Source organism: Neomonachus schauinslandi, chromosome 2 (assembly GCF_002201575.2).
Source record: "Neomonachus schauinslandi chromosome 2, ASM220157v2, whole genome shotgun sequence".
NCBI lineage: Eukaryota > Metazoa > Chordata > Mammalia > Carnivora > Phocidae > Neomonachus > Neomonachus schauinslandi.
In genome coordinates, this window is record NC_058404.1 from 52,621,471 (window position 1) to 52,640,352 (window position 18,882).

The window sequence follows — 18,882 nt, forward strand, 5'->3', positions numbered from 1 at the left end:
GAAATACCTTGCAGAGTTATCTTGGAGGTTTACTAACTCTGCCAAGTTTGGTGCAGGAGAACACCACCCATGTTATTAAACCAAAACCCCATGAGGAAACTTTCTAGTGGCAGAGGGTCATTGGAACCAGTGTGGCCCAGGGCCTGAGAAAGACCAACTGCTTGTGGTCTTTCGTCCCAGGCTTTTCTGGGTCAGCGGTGCCCACTGGACCCAGTGAACCCACAGAAGCCTTCAAAGTGCTCCATGGGAGGGGCGGGGCTCCTTGGGGGAAGCTGCTGAAGCTCTGACCACAGATCGGGGAGCCTGCCACCTCTGCCTCGTGCTTGCCACCAGCAGGAAGCCACGAGCTACGGGAACCAACTGAAACAACCAGAATGGGCTTTTTCTTTGGGATTCTATCAGGAGTTGCTGGTGATTGCTAGAAGGCGGCTGCATCACAAGGGCGCTGGGATTGAAAAAGCTACGGTGACAAGCTGCTGAGCATTATCAAGGTAAGACTCTGCATCTTTGTTTGTTTTGTTTTTGATTTATAAAAGCTCATCCATCCAGGGACATTCTGCTTCTTGGGCTTTCTAAGCTGGAAAAGCCAATGACTGCGCCACAGAGGAAAGATAGGAGAAGACTGTGGGGTGCGAATGGGGGTGGGCACACGCCTGCCGGCTGTGGGGCTCCAGGCAAGTTACTCAGCCTCTCTATAAACAAGCGTAATTGTCCCTAAGAGGCAGACGTGGCAGAGGTTAACAGTGATGTATGGGGAGTGTCTGGCTCAGGGCAAATGATTGGTTGTTGCCCTTTTAAAATTTTGTTTGTTTTTAAGTAAGGTTTTCCACTTTTCAGACATCAGAGGGGAGGGCGATGGAATAGGTTTAATGATAACTTTTGAGGCTAAGAGATCAGTTTCTGAAAAGGAATGAACAGTTGATAACATATTTTGAGAGGAGTTTTAAAATTCTAGGGTTTTGGCAACAGTTCCAGTCGTTTGCTAATTGGCCATTACTTTCACCCTCAACTATCTACATTACCAAGGAACTAAAGAATTGTTATCACCGTGCTGCCATAGTTAGAGAGAAAAATTGTGCATGATATATATAGATACTTCTCCTTCCTCGATGAGCTTGATTCCCCCCACCTTCAGTGCCAGAGGGACTTAGAATGAAGTATGGAAAGGGAAGAACAGTAACTCCATAGTGGAGAATGCTGGCAGACACCACCTCAAGCAGGGGAATCAAGGTTAATGTCTCGAGGGATAAGTCGTGTTGTATTATATAACTTTGGCTATGGTGCAAGGAGAAAGGACTTCCCCTCTGTGCTGTTCTTCCCCCCAAACCCTTAACCCCAGTCTCATCATGAGAAAACATCAGAAAAACCCAAAGTGAGGGACAATCTGCAGAATACTTGACCTTTGCAACTGTCAAGGTCACGGAAAATGAGGAAAGATGGGGAAACTGTTACACATCAGAGGAGAGTAAGGAGACGTGACAACTAAACTCGGAACTCGCATCCTGGATTGGAGTGGGTCTTAGGAGGAAAAAGGATTTAATGAAAAATAGGTGAAATCTAAATAAAGTCTGGAGTTAAATTAATACCATTGTGCCAATGTGGATTTCTTCGTTCTGGCATATGTACCATAGTTAGGTAAGATGGTAATATTAGGCGGAGCTGAGTGCAGGGTATATAAGAAGTTTCTAGACTATCTTTGTAACTTTTCTGTAAACCTAAAATTATTCCAAAATAAAAAGCTAAAAAAGATTATACTCATCCTGCCTTAGAGCAGACATGGTCAAAAGGTGAGCCTGCTTGGGAAAACTGGAATCCGTGGCGCAGTGGTCCCTGCCCTCTCTTTGAACTTTCTGGAACACAGGAGGCGTTTTGCATTTTTTTTTTTAACCATTTGTCTCTCTCAACCCCCACCTTAGTCCCAGAAAGTTCTGTATTTCTCTCTCTCTCTCTCTTTTTTTAAAAGATTTTATTTATTTATTTGAAAAAGAGAGAGAGCACAGAGGGAGAGGGAGAAGCAGACTTGCTGCTGAGCAGAGAGCCCGACGTGGGGCTCGATCCCAGGACCTTAAGATCATGACCTGAGCCAAACGCAGAGGCTTAACCAACTGAGCCACCCAGGTGCCCCTATATTTCTCTCTCTTTGTGGCATTTTTCATCATTCATTTATTCTTTTATTCAGCACACATTTTTTTGAGCTCTGTGTCAGGGGCTTTAGGGCTAAGTACCCTAGCCTCTGTCTGCCCAGCAGCGCTCACTGTGCTGGTTCAGGCTCGCAGGCCTCCAGGTGCATGCCCAGAGCCCCAAACCTGACCCTCTCCCTGGTGAGGAAGCGGAAGGCCCGAACGGAGACAAGTGAGGGCCCTGACCCTGCATGGAATACCAGGATGGAATCTGCCATCCTCCGGGCCCAACTATCCCCACAGAATCTGTGGACAACCAAGCGGCTGTGAGCCATGCTGGGAACCAATTCCCTCGGAGCCCCGCTGTGGCCTGAAGAGTGTGGCCTGGGAGCCCACTGGGCCGCCCTCCCTCGAGTCTGCACCAGCCAGACGGAGCCACCAGGGGCCAGCATCCTTGCTTGTAAGGGTCGGGTGTGTGGGGAGGTAGCAGGGGAGCTGGAGTGACCTGACCCCACCCGCCCCAACAGGTGCACACACACATACACACCCCCCCCCCCCGCCCCCGCACGCCTCCACCCCCCACCCAGGCCCAACAGAGCGGGTGTGCCCTGGTTGGAGGGTGAAGTGCCAGCCAGATTAGAGAAAGAAGAATCGTGAAGCTGTAGGAAGACAGCACTTAGATGAAAATCACAACAGTTAGATGAAGATTAGAAGTGAGAGCAGCGATTACCACTGGGCCTCGAGTCCTTTTCCTGTCACAGCTCGAGCTTCCCCCACTGCCAGCCCGCCTGCTTGGACTAAGCCAGCCCCATGTTGCTGTGGAACGCTCCAGGCCACGCTCCTGCTGCTCCCTCAACCTGGGCCCCCACCCTACCCTCCCATCCGGGCGAGTCCCACCTGTTCTAACTCCTAGACCAGGGTCATTGCCTTCTCTTCTGTCCCCAGGGCCCAAATCCATCCCCATGTCCCCGTGAACCTCCAACACATGCCGAGGGCTCCCTGTTTGCAGGAGTTCTGGATCTGAGCTCCCCCGGGATGGGGAGCTGGCCCCCTTACATCCCTCTCTGGGTCTCAGCACTCAGGACGGTGTCTGGAGCAGGGTGGGTGCCCTGTGAAATGGTTCTTGAGGGAAAGGAACAAGGGCAAGTTCTGGAACGCCAGTGAAGATTAAGACAGGAGGGAGAAAGCTTGAAGGCAGGAACGCACATAAGATTTAACGACCTCCCTTAGCCACAGAGAGCTTTGCTGCCGTCGCCACGCCCGGGGTTTTAATGGGGGCCCTTGTGGAAGAAGGTGGTTGTCACTAGGTCTCTGGTGTGTTCTGCTCGCTGCAAAGTGCGGTATCATCCAGAGGAAGATGCTGAGCCTTGGGGCCAGCCAGTTCTGCTCTAGGACCTGGTTCTGCCACTTCCAGCTGGACAAGTATGAGCAAAGGACCCAGGTCTCTGTAAGATGGGAGCAGGTGCACCCAGCTTCAAGCCTAGATATGAGAACTAGATTGAGCAGGGTGATTGGAACATAGAAGAAGCTGTGCCGTGGTCCCTGCTGACCCTGCAGGACCTCTGTTCAACGCAGGCCACTGTGTGCTTTCTCACCAGAGGGCTGATGTTTCCAAAACCATGTCATAGAAAGAGGTTCTCTTGGGTGCCTTGTCCTTACCCCTCTCTGCTGGCCTCCTCGCATACCTTGATACCTGAGTTGCTAGGCTAGGACCAGGGTGAGGCGAGCAAGTCACCTGGGGTGTAGAGTTTAAGGAGGCCCTCACTCTCAGGTAATGTTTGCACAGGTTTCTGTAGTGTCTACAAGGATATGAGGTGGTCTGTGCTTAAAGGATGAAGCCAGGCGTTCAGACCTCCGAGACCGCAGACCCTTGATGAGTTTCATGGGGTCTAGGAGCTCTCTGAACTTGTCTGCAAGCTTTTGTGAATGTGCATACTCCCACACCGAGCGCTCCTGGCTTCTATCACATTCCCAAAAGGATCAGCCAACCCCAAATATTTGGAATCACCAAGTCCAATATTTAGTAATGATATTTAATTGTATCTTTGTGTTGTGGATCCCAGGAATTAGAAAGAACGTGGGCACAGGAGTACAGCAAAGCGGCTGTGGCTGAGAGGTTCTCTAGCATAGAGGTTGGACGGCCAGCCTGTGGACCAGAGGGCTTGAGTTCAAGGTGTAGCCCTGCAGCTTTCTGACTATGTGACCTTGGGCAAGTCACCAAATGTCCTTGTGAAATAACAGTAGTTTGACCTCAGTCTATACTGACATAACTCAGGTAGGTTACTTTTACCCTGGAGTCTTACTTCTTTATTTGCTAGTAATAGCACATCACGGGGTTATAAAAATTAAACCCCAAAGCCCTAATTCTTAGGTGAGTTGCAACTGAAAAGTATACAATATTTCCACCTAGATTCTATCCAGTTCTCCATGTGAGAATCACCAGAGGAGTCCCTGTAATTTGCAAAATGCACATTGCATATTGTAACTTTTTTAAAAAAAGATTTTATTTATTTATTTGACAGAGAGATACAGCGAGAGAGGGAACACAAGCAGGGGGAGTGGGAGAGAGAGAAGCAGACTCCCGGCTGAGCAGGGAGCCCCATGCAGGGCTCCATCCCAGGACCCTGGGACCATGACCTGAGCTGAAGGCAGATGCTTACCGACTGAGCCCCCCAGGCGCCCCTGCATATTGTAACTTTTAAAATTTGTTTTTATGCACAATATTTATTTTGAAGTCTCAAAAGGAAGACCATGGTTTTGTTATGTTTTTCAAACAGGAAATGCGTTTAATAGGACTGAGAAAAATGAATCCAGATATTTTGGGTGTGCTCCCCCCCCCCCTTCGCCATCAAGCTAGTCAGTCTGCATGCTGTGTGTCTGGATCTTGATGCTTGGGGTGTTCAAGGGATTGCATTCCAGAGTCAGGTTCGGGCACCCTTTCCTGGTGAGGGCATGTCATCCTACGCTCGAGCTGAAGGTTGCTATAAAAAATAAGGTCATCATTACTGTGATGCCACTGAGACCGATGTCCACCATTCCACTCAGGACCACCCTAGAAGTCGTAAGAGAGTTCCGGTCAGGCTCCAGACCTGGGAAATCCATGCTTCTCTGGAGCAATGGATGTCCTAAAGACACTGATTCTATAAACCGATAATTTCCCATGTCCAGGACACTTAGAGCCTACTTTGCATCTAACCACTAGGAATTGGGGAGCCCCATCTCACGGTCTGTATTTCTGTGTAACCAGCTTTACCTTCAAATTTGTTTCTCTACCCTAATCTACCCTTTGGTCTTGATTTCTTCATCTCTTTTTCTCTCCTATTTATTTCATGTTTGCTTTTATAAGTAGCTTCAAATCTTTTTGGAAGCCCCAGAAAATAAATAAGTAAATAAACCAAAACAGAACAGCATTTTTGAAAGAACTTGGTGTATGGTGTGGGTGCTCAGTAAGAGTTAATTCCCTTTCTGTGTACAAAACAGAGACCAATTCCTTGTGTTTGTTTTACCAAGGGGGCCACCCTATGGTGAAATGCTCAGCTGTGAGTCTGTTAGAGGTACATAAACAGCTTGTTTCACTGCCTATTTTTAGATATTCCACCTTGTATTGTTGCAAAGATCATATATAGTTATTTCATGTTAAGTTTCCCTTTATTGGGTGCCTGGGTGGCTCAGTTGGTTAAGCGACTGCCTTCGGCTCAGGTCATGATCCTGGAGTCCCGGGATCGAGTCCCACATCGGGCTCCCTGCTTGGCAGGGAGTCTGCTTCTCCCTCTGACCCTCCCCCCTCTCATGCTCTATCTCATTCTCTCTGTCTCAAATAAATAAATAAAATCTTTAAAAAAAAAAAGTTTCCCTTTATTCCCACCATATCTATAGTACAATCAGATTTTTTAAAAGAAATTTATTTATTTATTTATTTATTTAGAGAGCACACAATCGGGTTGGGGTGGGCACACAAGTTGAGGAGGGGTGAGGTGGGGAAGGGGCAAAGGGGGAGGGAGAGAGAATCTTAAGGAGCCTCCATGTGCAGTGTGGGGCTGACACGGGGCTTGATCTCAAGACCCTGAGATCATGACCTGAGCAGAAATCAAGAGTCGGATGCTTAACCGACTGAGCCACCCAGGCGCCCCCAAATAAATTTATTTTTTTTTAAGTATTGCATTTGGAGATGGGATCAAAAATAATAATCCATTTCATGATTTTGTTCGGGTGGCTTTATGGGAAAGGCTCAAATCTCTTTTCCCCATGCATTCATGTGGAAAGGAATCATTTCCATATTGTGCTATCTGTCTGTCTGTCTGTCTGATGGACTCCCTGGCACCTGTCAGTGCAGCAGGAAGGGGGAGGGCGGGGATGGGGGCAGGGGTGGGGGAGGTTAGGTTAAGATAGGTATCTTCTAGACTGACAGCAGTGGGGGTAAATGTTCAACAACCAGCTTTCCGGGAAACACATGTACACACATATGCACACGTAAGTTTATTATAAACTGTACTGGTATAAAGAATATGTAACACATAATTTACAAATAATAACAAAATATGTAATATTCTTTATTGTAAGTAGATAGCCATAGAGGCATCGATTCTCCATAGAGTGCTTTTGTGGACTTTTGCCAAATTCTTGTGTCCACGGTCAAGCTATGGCCGCACCTGACACACAAGTATAAGGGTGACACGGACGTCGTTGATGTCTTCATTTATGTTAACAAGACCAAAGTGACAGAGACGTACCGGCCCTGCACGCTGCGCGTAGGCAGTGACGTCACTGACTTCTTTGCTAAATTGGCTAATAGTTTTTTTTTTTAAAGATTTTATTTATTTGAGAGAGAGAATGAGATAGAGAGAGAGAGCATGAGAGGGTCAGAGGGAGAAGCAGACTCCCTGCTGAGCAGGGAGCCCAACGCGGGACTCGATCCAGGGACTCCAGGATCATGACCTGAGCCGAAGGCAGTCACTTAACCAACTGAGCCACCCAGGCGCCCCTGGCTAATAGTTTTTAATTACTCAAAAAGCTTTTCTCAATTTTTTGTGCTATTAACGGCTATAAACAGGACACATTTTGAAGTTGAACCTACATTATTAACATTTCCTCCATCACTGTATTAAGTCCAGAAAATCAACAAAGAGGCAAATCGGCCCCAGGTTTGAAGCCCTCGCCTATTCCCGTGGTGTAAACACCCCTAGAGAGCCAACTTCAAGCTGCCCACGTGACCCGGCTGCACACAGGGCTAGGAAGAAACGAGCAATAGCGGACGATTAGATAGCATTTCCACCACACAGATAACCTCAAGAACAGAGATAGTAGTGAAATGTGGTGAAATAACTAGGGAATGATGACATTTGAGTGTTTATTACCTTCATTTTTAATTCATTTAATTATATTTATATAATTTAATTTTTATTTTATATAATTTTAATTTTGTATGATTTAATTTTGAATAGCGATGTGCTTAGCAAATAGCTCACAAAATTCCCCCAAATTTAACAATTGACTCCCACAAACGTGTACAAGTTGGGCCCGGCACACTGCTGATGAGAAGCAGAATATCTCAGTTTCAAACCACAGATCAGCGTCCTGTCTGCATCTGGCTTTGCAAAGCAGGGACAAGGGGAGCATAGCCTGAGTCCTGGGATTTCCTGAGTCCTGAGCCTTGCAAAGGAGGCCTAGGTACCCAGGGGGTCCTGCTGTGTGCTTGGTGGCAGGAGGGGTGCGCGTGGTCCTGGGTAGAGACCCTCTCTGCACCAGTTCCTGCTGCTGGTGACCTAACTTTTGGAGACCACAGACCTCTGATGAGTTTCCTGGAGCTTATGAGCTTCTTAAACTTGCAGGCAAGCAGGGCGCCTGAGTGGCTCAGTTGGTTAAGCGTCTGCCTTCAGCTCAGGTCATGATCCCAGGATCCTGGGATCGAGCCCTGCTTTGGGCTCCCTCTCCCTCTGTCGCTACACCTGTTTGTGCTCCCTTGTGCTCTCAAGTAAATAAATAAAATCTTAAAAAAAAAAAACAAAACCAAACTTGCATGAGCGCTTTTGTGGAGGACATGGGCAATGCTCTGCAAAGATCATTTCTGGCTTTCATCAGATTTCAACAATTCAGGGGGGGTTGGGACCGCTAGCACAAGAAGGATTGGCTTCTGATGAACTGCCAAGGGGATGAACGTGGCTTTTCCATGTCGTGGGAACATGGGTCAACATGGGATTCTCTTCTTGCCCCAAGAATCACTCCTGGGAGGCCTTCACCACCAGTGTCAGCTAGATGTACAAAGCAGAGATGTTTTCTCAAGTGGATTAGGGCTCAGTGAAGTACGGAGTGCTCGTTGTTGGCAACCGTCTGAGGCTGAGATTGGCAGGGCAACACCTGCTCCCGTCGGTCATGACAACCAGGCCTGGAGACTCTATCACAGGTGTGGAGGAGGTAAAGTGGGGTGTCCCTTGTGCCCATATTTCTGCCAGAGCCTTATCTTAGCTGAAGCTGCTTGCCTCCCGGGCCGTCGGAGAAAACAGCCAGCTCCCGCCTTGTCTTCAGGGTCAAATAAATCTTCCCAGGTTCCTTTGCTCCACCCTGTCAACCAAGACAAGTGGCCTCTGAGAACCAGCAAATAGGAAGTGAAAATAATACCCCAGAGGGTCTTCTGGCTCAGACATCACAGGGGACGGGCCCTGTGACTGACGCCTTCCTCCGAGCTAGCACCCTGGCCTTCAGAAAGATCTCATTGGCTTGAACGACAGTTTCCTTGCAGAAAGGTCACACTCCTTTGTGGCATGGGAGAAGGGTTTAAAAACTTCCTCCAGGAGGCCTTCGGTGAGGCTGAGCATGGCGTACAGGGAATGCAATGTCACATTCCCTGCGTTCCTGCCAAATGACACCGCAACATTCATCCCAGTGGGCTTGGAGCCTTCTGCTTTCAAATCAGCTTCCTCTAATTGCTGCCTGCACGTAAAGCCACTCTCATGATGTGCACTCCACTATCCTCCCCACTCATTCCCCTCCTCTGATTCATTTGTGGGTTGTCAAGCCCGCCACGGAAAGCCAGCCTGCGTGTAAGCCAATTGACGCCTCTGTGTTTGCTCCTTCTCTTCCTGTTGATCGGAAAGCCCCTTGACAATCGAGTGAAGAAAAGGCATGAACAGAGTGGGGAAGAACTACGAGCCCTTGGAAGCTGGTTTTGTCCATATATAATGTTGTCATAGTTTGCTATTTAAGATCCTCTATGAATCTTCATGGTTACATACCTTCAGCTCCTTGCTGCTAGCCGGTCTCCACCAAGCATGTGCTTGAAAAGGTCTCCAGTGTGGGGGTTTGCTGTCGGAGGTCGGCCTGAGTGACTAAGGGTGTCCTGCATCTCCCACCCCCGTGGGTTTGGCCTGAGAAGGGAGTTTTTGTGGTTTTTGCCTTGGATATCCTGGAGCTCTCTGGCATGTGGTGTTTGGGGGAAGCTGGTCCATTTTGGACTCCGTTTTAAGGATTTTATAACTAGAAAGACAAAAGGAAATCTCTTCAGGGAAGGAGGTTATGGGTGTAGGATATGTTCTCTGTCTGTCTCTCACACGCACGGACACACACAGACACACAGGCTTATGCACACACGTGGACACACACACACTCACACGTGCACAGACACACGCAGGCACACACACAGAGGCAACACACACATACCTATCAACAACAAAACATCACAAAACCCACCATCACAAATGCCACTGCAACAAAGTGAAGGAATAAAGTCTGCCCCATAAAGAGATTCCCAAGTTTCATCCATGCTGTAGAAATCCAGTTGCTAAAGCACCATCCTCCCTAAAGTTCTTCTCGTTCATTCTTTTCATTGTACAAAGTTTTTTGCTGTCAAATGGCAAGCAATGTCTGTCTTCTAGTCTGAGCGGGTCCTGAGAAGGGAGGGAGCATCCCCATCCTACTCCCCTCACCTCAGAGCTCAGACTGGTGTGTTGGTGGTCAGCAGCTCCACAGGGCCACTGGGTGGGGGCGAGGGGTGTCACAAGAGGGCCCACAGAGCAGTAGAGGAAGGAGATGAAGGAGGCCCCAGGTCTGCCTCTTTCCCTGGGAGTGGCCTTCCTTTGCCTGACTCCACACTGAAGAGGGAGGGTCTGAAATCCTCAGGATCTCTGCCTGGTCTTTCACCACCCTGCGAAGGGTGACTAAGTCCCCTGGCATCTCTAGGAGGAGGCTCTGCTCCCCTCAGAAGAAACCTAAAGCTTGCGGAAAGTAGGAGTCTTAGCAAAGGCCAGAGGGTGAGCTAGAACATGCACTAGTTTCCCTGAGTGAGGGCAACACTGTGGTAACATCTGTCCCCTCCTTTCTCAGTTCTGTCCCCATATCTCCACTGCTTTAGTTCAGGTCCTTCCTGCCTTTAGACTCGATGACTGCCACGTCCTTAGAGCTCCTGTCTCTGCCTGCAGTGACCCACATCGCAGTCCGTCCTCTGTGTGGCTGGCAAGATGTGTCTGAAGCTCAACTGTGGCCCTATCACCCCCAGGGTAAAAATCTTCATTGACTCCTCAGTGCCTGAGAACAAAGCCCAGGCCTCACGGGACCAGATATCTGGTCTCCCATCCCAATTTCCCTCCCGTCATCCTTCTTCAGGCTTGTGGGTCCCAGTAGTCCTGTCCCCTATGACTCCCTGTTGCCCATTACACCTCAGAGCTTGTGCCGAGCCCTCTTCTCTGCTTGAAATGCCCATCTCCCCGAGGAGAGATCCTGGGCATCCTTGAAGTTCTAATCCCAAGGTCTCAGCCTCCACGAGTCTTCTGTGGCCCGGCCACTCTGACTCAGACACCAGCAGGCATGGCTGACCGCTTCTGCCACTGAGCCCAGCAGGGGGCTAGGGTAGCAAGGGTCTTGAGCTTCATACCAGGTGAACACAGCTCTCTACCCTTGTTCTCCAGGTGCACACCCGGTTGTATCCCCAGTTCCCAGTGGCACACCCAGAAGGCACAGTCCATTGTCTGTGGTCACACCGATAGGCAGCAACCACCTGGCTCTCAGGCTGGACCTCCTAGCTCCTCACTCTGCTTGGCCACACCGTGGGGTGTCTCTCTAAGGCAGTTGTGAAACTACCTTGAAGGTCTCCCATGACCCCTTTGCAAACTTAAGGGTAGACAACACACTGCTGAATTTATCCCTTGGCTTTATTCTCTTTTACCTTCCCAAGGTCACACTCAGGAATATGTATTTGGCTCATTTATCATTCATTAAAAAAAAAAAGAAGAATGTTCTATTTGTGAAAACAAAGAGGCTGTTCAAAAGGACGCCAGCTTCATAGAAGGTAGAAGAGTGGGTTGAGGGAGTTTATTACAAAGGTGGTCCTAGCCTCTGGAAGAACATCTGGAGGGCTCAGGGAAGTCATGACAGAGTAGATTCATGTGGGGTGAATATGAATCTCGGTCCACACTCAGTGTGCAAAAATAGAATATCTAGTCTGAGCATCTTGATTTCTGCTGGGTGTTGGGAAATAACCCCAGTGAACTCAAAGCTCTCCCCCCTTCTCCAGGGTTGGGCCCCAGTTTGGGAGAGTGGGGTGGGGCTCATGGGGTTTAGGACTTTGGGGCAGCCCATCTGGTCTTCATCAGCAATCCACACAGGCTGCTGCCAGCATGCCTTGTGCCAGCCTCTGACCTGGGTCAAGCCTTCCCCCAGAACTTCTGTGCCACATCATGGGGTGGGGGAGTCATGACACCACTCCCATGCGACTCTGTACTGAGAGACTCTCTGTGAGACCCCCTGGGCTCCTGTCTGCCCAGACTGACTCACCGCATTTCTCTCAATCTGAGCCAAGAGACTTCTCTTGTTCCTACTTTATTTCCCTGTGGCAATGGCTTCAACATGGGTGAGGAACAAAATAATAAGTGAATAGAAGAAGAAAAAAAATCCATTCACATCTCAAAAAACATGTGTCTGCTCTACCTGCTGACAGAAACCTTGGCAAAGGAACACTGGACTTGTTGCTTTGATTTTTTTTTTCCAACACAGAGTACAGATGTAAACCATGTTTCCAAACTGTGTCTACAAACCTGGGGAGCTGTGAGAGCTCCCACGGATCGGGAAAAACAAGGGGAAAGGAATTGAGGCAGGCAGAGGGAGGAAGGACGGCTTGCCAACCAGTTCCAGCTGTGGGAGGAATGGACACAGAAACTTAGAGAGAAGAAAGCAGAGCGCCCTGCCTTCCTACCTGTGGCAGACACCCTCACCCCTGGGAATGATCCAAGATCTGTTGAGTGTGGCCTAGACCGCAGGAGGATGTCGAGATGCAGGTGGGTGCTGATGGATCCCACCATGGTGGGGCCTGTCGCTGTCTCTGAGAAGGGCAGATTGCCCTGATTGGAGGGGAAGACAGCACCCATGACTCGGCTGCTGGACTCCGACAGAGGAAGGGAAATCAACACTCTAAAGAAACTTTAAAGGGACAGAAGCCTGGTGACTCCAGGGGAGATAAAGGATCCAGCTCAGGGGGCCAGCTAGTACTTGGAATCTAGAAGTGGCCAATCAGGGAATTCCAGTGGGCAGACTTGAGAGTTTGGGGAGGGGACACAAGGGTTCATGTGAAGACAAAGGTGAAAGGGTGCCAGAGTTCCCAGGCATTGGGGAGGGGGGTGCAGATGACTTTTGTAAGACAGGACGGTGACCTCAGATGAGGACTGGAGGAGGAGCCTGAGACCAAGAGGGGAAAGAAACCAGGAGAGATGAGAAGAGAAAGGCCATGAGTACCAGCCTGTACCAAGCTAGTTCTGTCCCCGAGACTGCGTTTCTATAACTGGGCACTGGCCTCGCCATCTTGGCTGTGGGACTTCCTCTCTCTGGGCTTCAGGTTCTGACTCTGCCAAACGAGGGGGTAGGCTAAGTGGGCTCTGAGCTTTCCTTCTAGTCAACCCTTTGCTTGTCTACTTGCCTATCAGTCAAACGTGGAAGAGCTGCCGGTACTTGAGTGCTAAGAAATGTGTCGGGGGCTTTGTGCCATGAGCTCACTTAACTCCCCGCAAAAAGCCCTGTGATGTCATTAGGAACTCATCAAGGGCTCCGGGGGCGGGGGGCTCGAAGGCCAAAGCCCAGATCCAGACTCAGGTCTGTGCGACTCCAAAACCAGGGCTCTTAGCTCTTCATTATTTGGTCTATCAGCTGCCCACTGTGAGCAGAGCCCTGACCCAAGCTTACAGTAAGGACAGGAGGAGCTTAGCACCCGCGTCAAGGCAAAGGCTAAATGCAGGCTGTCAAATTGCAGCTTGCAGAACCACACACAGCAACTGAGCAGAAATGGACAGCCAAGGATGAAGGAGCACAAGGTGGCGCTCACCTAGCATCCGGGAAACCTCTGCCTGAGGAGACATCTAGCATCAGCTTGCCTGAAGAAATGGCCCTCCCGAGAATGCCTCTCTTGTCCTATGGGCGGGGTCAGCACCTGCCAACTTGCCTTTTCCCCATCTGGGTCAGCATCACCCCTGTCCACCCAGTAGCTCAAGCCTCCTTGACATCACCCTTCATTTCTCTGTTGCTCCCCACATCTGTCCGCCCTTGGGGATCCGCCCTCTCCTGAAACTCCCCCCCCCCCGCCCCATTGTCTCTCTGCCCTAGAACTGTCAGTTGCCCAGCGTTACTTATAGTGACATGTGCTAAGTCAGCCAGACATGTGCTAGGCCCCGAGGACACAAACGAGAGTTGCTCAAGTCAGACACGTACAGCCATCCTCCCTGCCCCAGTCTGTCTGTGACGGGGCTGTCACTGAGGTCCTGCCACGCGCTTTGGGGCCACCCGATGAGGGAGCCACTCGTTGATCCAGGGGCCAGAGAGCCATGGAAGAGCTTCAGGAGGAAGGGTTTCACAGGGCCCGAGAGACCAGGCCCCAGCTGAGTGCTTTGAGAAGGAAATGCTGGGTGGGCAGCGCGGGGGGGGGGCGGATTGCTGCACCTACTGCTCACGTCCCCCAGCTGCGGGCGCCTACACGACGGAGAAGCAGTTAGACACTTGACCTGGGAGAAGTGAGCCAGAGCACGCGCGCTGCTTTTACTTGGGAGGCTTGGTCCTAATGAGCAGTGTGTGCTGACCGTGACCTTTAAGAAGGTCGAGTGGCCTCCTGATGGCTGGAGCTGCGGCCCCTCCAGCAAGCTGCACTGCGGGAAGCTTTTCTTTCCTTTCCTTCCCTTTTCTTTCTTTTTTTAAGATTTCATTTATTTATTTGAGAGAGAGAGCGAGAGCACAAGCAGGGGGAGTGGGAGAGGGAGAAGCAGGCTTCCCGCAGAGCAGGGAGCCCGATGCGGGGCTCGATCCCAGGACCCTGGGATCATGACCTGAGCTGAAGGCAGACGCTTAACCGACTAAGCCACCCAGGAGCCCCCAGGAGGCTTTTCTATAATTGTCTCTTCATGTCTGTTGTGAGAACATCCAACCTCCCAGCACCCATGGGGACCCCGTGTCTGTTTCCAGCGCCAGCAAGCATCAGACACATCATTTACCTCTGACTCTGTGGGTCAGCCCACTTGCGCATGGCATGAATTGGAACACCAGAGGCTCACATGGATTTAGACATGAATGTCCTTGGGCTGCATGCATGAACCTGTCTCCCCATTGGCTAGACTCAGATGCCGAGGACCTACACCTTGGAGGGCCCACCAGGGTGGTGCTGCAGGGTGGGAACAATGAATGTGCTCTCTCTGCTCTTTCAGTGGCAGGCCTGATTGTGCAGGGGAGCCTGGGGGAGCTCTGACCCGGTCTGCCCGCCCTGCCTGCCTTCTCAGCCTGCTCTGGAGGGAAGCCACAGGACGAGCCGCTGCCTGGGGGCAGGACAGGGCCACAGCCATTTGGAAGAACAGGCTGATTTTGTACAGATTTATCATTTATCTCCTTACTTGACAACTGTAAACATTAGATAATACCCCAAAAATTTGAAAACAGATACAAACCATCAATAATTCTACTAACCTCACATTTTTACCCAAGAGCTACTTATCTTGTTCATATGATACAGTTTTTAATGTCTGGAATCATAAGGGGCATAGCAGTTGGGATTCTGCTTTTCTTCCTTCCTTTTTTTTTTTTCATCGCAATGTAAGCGTCTTTTCTGTGGTGACGTGTCTTCACAATGATCATTTTTGTGGCTCCGTAACATTTCATCGTGTTAACTCTACTTCACCATTTCAGCTGGACATTTGGTTTGCTTCTCCTTCTTCTTTTTTTTTTTACATCATAGAGGGCTATGATTAAAAACAATATAACATGTAGTTTGCAAAGCCATGCTGAGCCCACGACGCAGCTGAAGGCTATTCTTTCCTAATCCCTCCAAGGAACACCAATCATCCAGGGAGCCGAAATGCTCATTTTGAGGGTGGAGTCGGGTGGACTTTGAACTGCATTTTACATCACGGTGATAGTGGCCTGAGTGCTTCATCCCCTCCCATCCAGCTCCTTGTGGTGACCGATGTGGTCTTTGGCCAGAGAACAGGCTTTCCTCTCTGTGAAAGGAAGTGACTCATGAAGAAACAAAACCGGCGTGCCTGGATGGCTCAGTTGCTTAAGCTTTGGACTCTTGATTTCGGCTCAGGTCACTATCTCGGCTCAGGTCATGATCTCAGGGTTGTGAGATGGAGCCTCCTGTCGGGCTCTGTGCTCAGCGGGGAGTCTGTTTCTCTCCCTCTCCCTCTGTCCGTACCCCTCCCCCACTCTCTCTCGCTCAAATAAATAAATAAACCTTAAAAAAAAATGAAGAAACAAAACCCAAGGCTTTGGTCTCATCTGTCCCAAGGTTCTTAATTAGAGGTCCGTGAATTGCTGTGGGGGCTTTCAGGGGGAAGGGTGTTGAAACTGGGCACATGTATGTACGAAAGTGTATTTTCTGGGGAAAATCTGTATTCACCAGATTCTCAAAGAAGGCTGTGACCCCAACATTGTTTTAAAAGACGACTGATCTCTCTCTCTCTTTCCCCCCCCCACCCCACACACTCCCTATAGCTCCTTTTGGGAGGCTGGGATTAAAATGAAAGAATCCTAAAGATCTGTGTCTATATACAGAGGTCCAGTCGTGGGATGGAGAACATATTATCCCCATTTTAAGGATGAGAAAACCTAAGCTCAGAAATACTTCTATGGGTTCCCCACAGCTAGCATGTGGGGGAGCCTTGGATTCGAGCCCATGTCTGTTTTACCAGCAAGTCTGTATATGCATACCCATTAAGCTAAAGTGCCTTATGGTTAAGAGAATCGTTCCTATTTTTATTTCTTTAACCAAAGCTAATTGCTAATGTGTTAAAGTGAGATTCTGCTATGATTGTAGGCCATCCATGGTGCTTAACTAAAGGAAATATTTTGGCATTTTTTAAAGCCTTGCATTTTTCTCCAGGGAGTCAGGCTGGTACAGAAATATTTGTGGTTGGTTAATTGTTCTTTCCTGCTACAAGCATTAACCATAGGAAGTGAGCTGTGTTTATCAAACTGAAATGTTGTCACTCAAGGCTTAAGGAGCCAAAGAAACTTTGAAATTCAAGAGAACAAATCTGACAGTTCAACCCAATGGGTGGGAGCTTTCGGCCCACGATTCCCTGAATATCACTGGGCCCTTTTCAAATAGATGTTTTTATTAACAACAAACTATTTGGCACCAATAAGTGACTTTGGCTTCCTAAATGTGTTTGATTTCCTTTCTCTTAGTATTCCTGTGCTAAATCTCCTTAAACTCCGGTGCATACCTTGAGGCAAAGGAGATGGGGCATAATCCAATTTCACTCTCCTTGCTTCCTCTGGCAATCTCTGCTAAAGTAGCCACTTATTATTACTGAAAAGTGGCCGCCCTTAAAGGGGAAAGACTTCCTCAATGATGTTGTAATAGCATTGCATGGTGACAGACGGGAGCTACACTGCTGGTGAGCATGGCAGAACATAGAGTTGTCCAGTCACTGTGTTGTATACCTGAAACTAATGTAACATTGTGTGTCAACTATACTTCAATTTTAAAAAAAAGAGGCGGGGCGCCTGGGTGGCTCAGTCAGTTAAGCGTCTGCCTTCGGCTCAGGTCATGATCCCAGGGTCCTGGGATTGAGTCCCGCATTGGGCTCCCTGCTCAGCGGGAAGCCTGCTTCTCCCTCTCCCACTCCCCCTGCTTGTGTTCCCTCTCTCGCTGTGTCTCTCTCTGTCGAATAAATAAATAAAATCTTTAAAAATAAATAAATAAAGAGGTGAGGAGGAGACTTCCTGAAATATGGGAAATAATTATGCAATAAAAGAAAGGAAATTATAATTTAATTTCGGGCATCTTAGATTTAATACATTAAACATTAGGTCAGTGTGCTTTCTTGGTCCCAAAGTGTTGGTTAATGATCAATAATCGGTATTTAGAATAACACTGGCTTTGGTAAAAATGACACCTTTCTATCATTGTCCTGGTAAATTGAACTGTTTACTCTTCATGGCAATGGGGTCCTGCGTGGGGGATAGATAAAAAGGCATTTTCTGATGTTTGGGTTTCTCTGATTAATTAGTTAATTCATCCATTCACTCAAAAACAAGAGAAAGACTTACTGCATATCTCATATGTTCCAAATGCTGAGAATGGCCCTGAAGATACAAAGTTAAAAAAAAATACTCCCTGGGGCGCCTGAGTGGCTCAGTTGTTGAGTGTCTGCCTTCAGCTTGGGTTGTGATCTCGGAGTTCTGGGACTGAGCCCCGCATCGGGCTCCTTGCTCGGTGGGGAGCCTGCTTTTCCCCCTGCTTGTGTTCCCTCTCTCGCTGTGTCTCTCTCTGTCAAATAAATGAATAAAATCTTAAAAAAAAAAAAAATACTCCCTTCCCTTGAGGTACTCACAAGGAGTCTCATTTAGAAGACGGGCATTAAACTGAGGGCCAAGTATACTGTGGTTGGTGCTTTAAGGAGTGCTGTGGGCGCAGGGGAGGGGTGAGGGGACAGAGTGCCAGGAAAGGCTCCCCAGAGCTGGTGATGCCTGGACTAAGTCTTAAACGAAGACTCGTTCTTCAATCAGACCCGGGGAATGACACCCAAGAAAATCATGGTGGGTGTTCCTTAGCTCTTTTCCAGAACCTATTATCATTTCTTAATGTGGTCTAATCAAGATCATTAGCATGAAATCCTCATTCTAAACACTGCACTGAAATCAACCTGCCAACACGTCAGTTACCCGACAGGGATGTGGATAGTCCGAAGACTGACGGTTCTGATCTTTTAGGCTTTGTAACTGTGGTCTCAGCAGAGATTTTTCTATGGTACTTTGTAGTGTACAAATTACTTAATGATTTCATTTGATCCTTTAAGGCAAGCGGGGAAACCTAGTCCTAGACCCACTGTATAGATAAAGCAATCTCTGAGGCTCAGAGAGATTTAAAGATCTCTTCCCAGGGGTGCCTGATTGGCTTGGTTAAGCTTCCGACTCTAGATTTCATGCTCTCAGCATCACGAGATCAAGCTCCACATGGGGCTTGTGCTGGGTATGGAGCCTGCTTAAGATTCTCTCTCTCTCCCTCTCCGTCCCTCCCTCGCCGCCACTCATGCTCTCTTAAAAAATAAAAAAAAATCTTGTCCCAAATCACACAGACTTCTAAATAAATAAATATGATGATTTCTTGATGGTTTGGAGTCACTACAATTATTGTGCCATGCAAAAATAATAATAATAATAATAATAGGGCGCCTGGGTGGCTCAGTCGTTAAGCGTCTGCCTTCGGCTCAGGTCGTGATCCCGGGGTCCTGGGATCGAGTCCCACGTCGGGCTCCTCACTCAGAGGGGAGCCTGCTTCTCCCTCTCCCTCTGCCCCCCC

At 48.8% G+C, this 18,882-nt stretch overlaps 1 protein-coding gene across 1 annotated transcript in view; it reads left to right on the forward strand.

The window, feature by feature from the left end:
* The first annotated feature begins 355 nt into the window (after positions 1-355).
* Positions 356-18,882, forward strand: part of BLK (BLK proto-oncogene, Src family tyrosine kinase) — a 68,121-nt gene continuing 49,594 nt past the window's right edge. The window contains exon 1 of the mRNA XM_021698849.1: positions 356-491. The gene's annotated coding sequence lies outside the window, so the exon portion shown is untranslated. The remainder of the gene's footprint in view (positions 492-18,882) is intronic.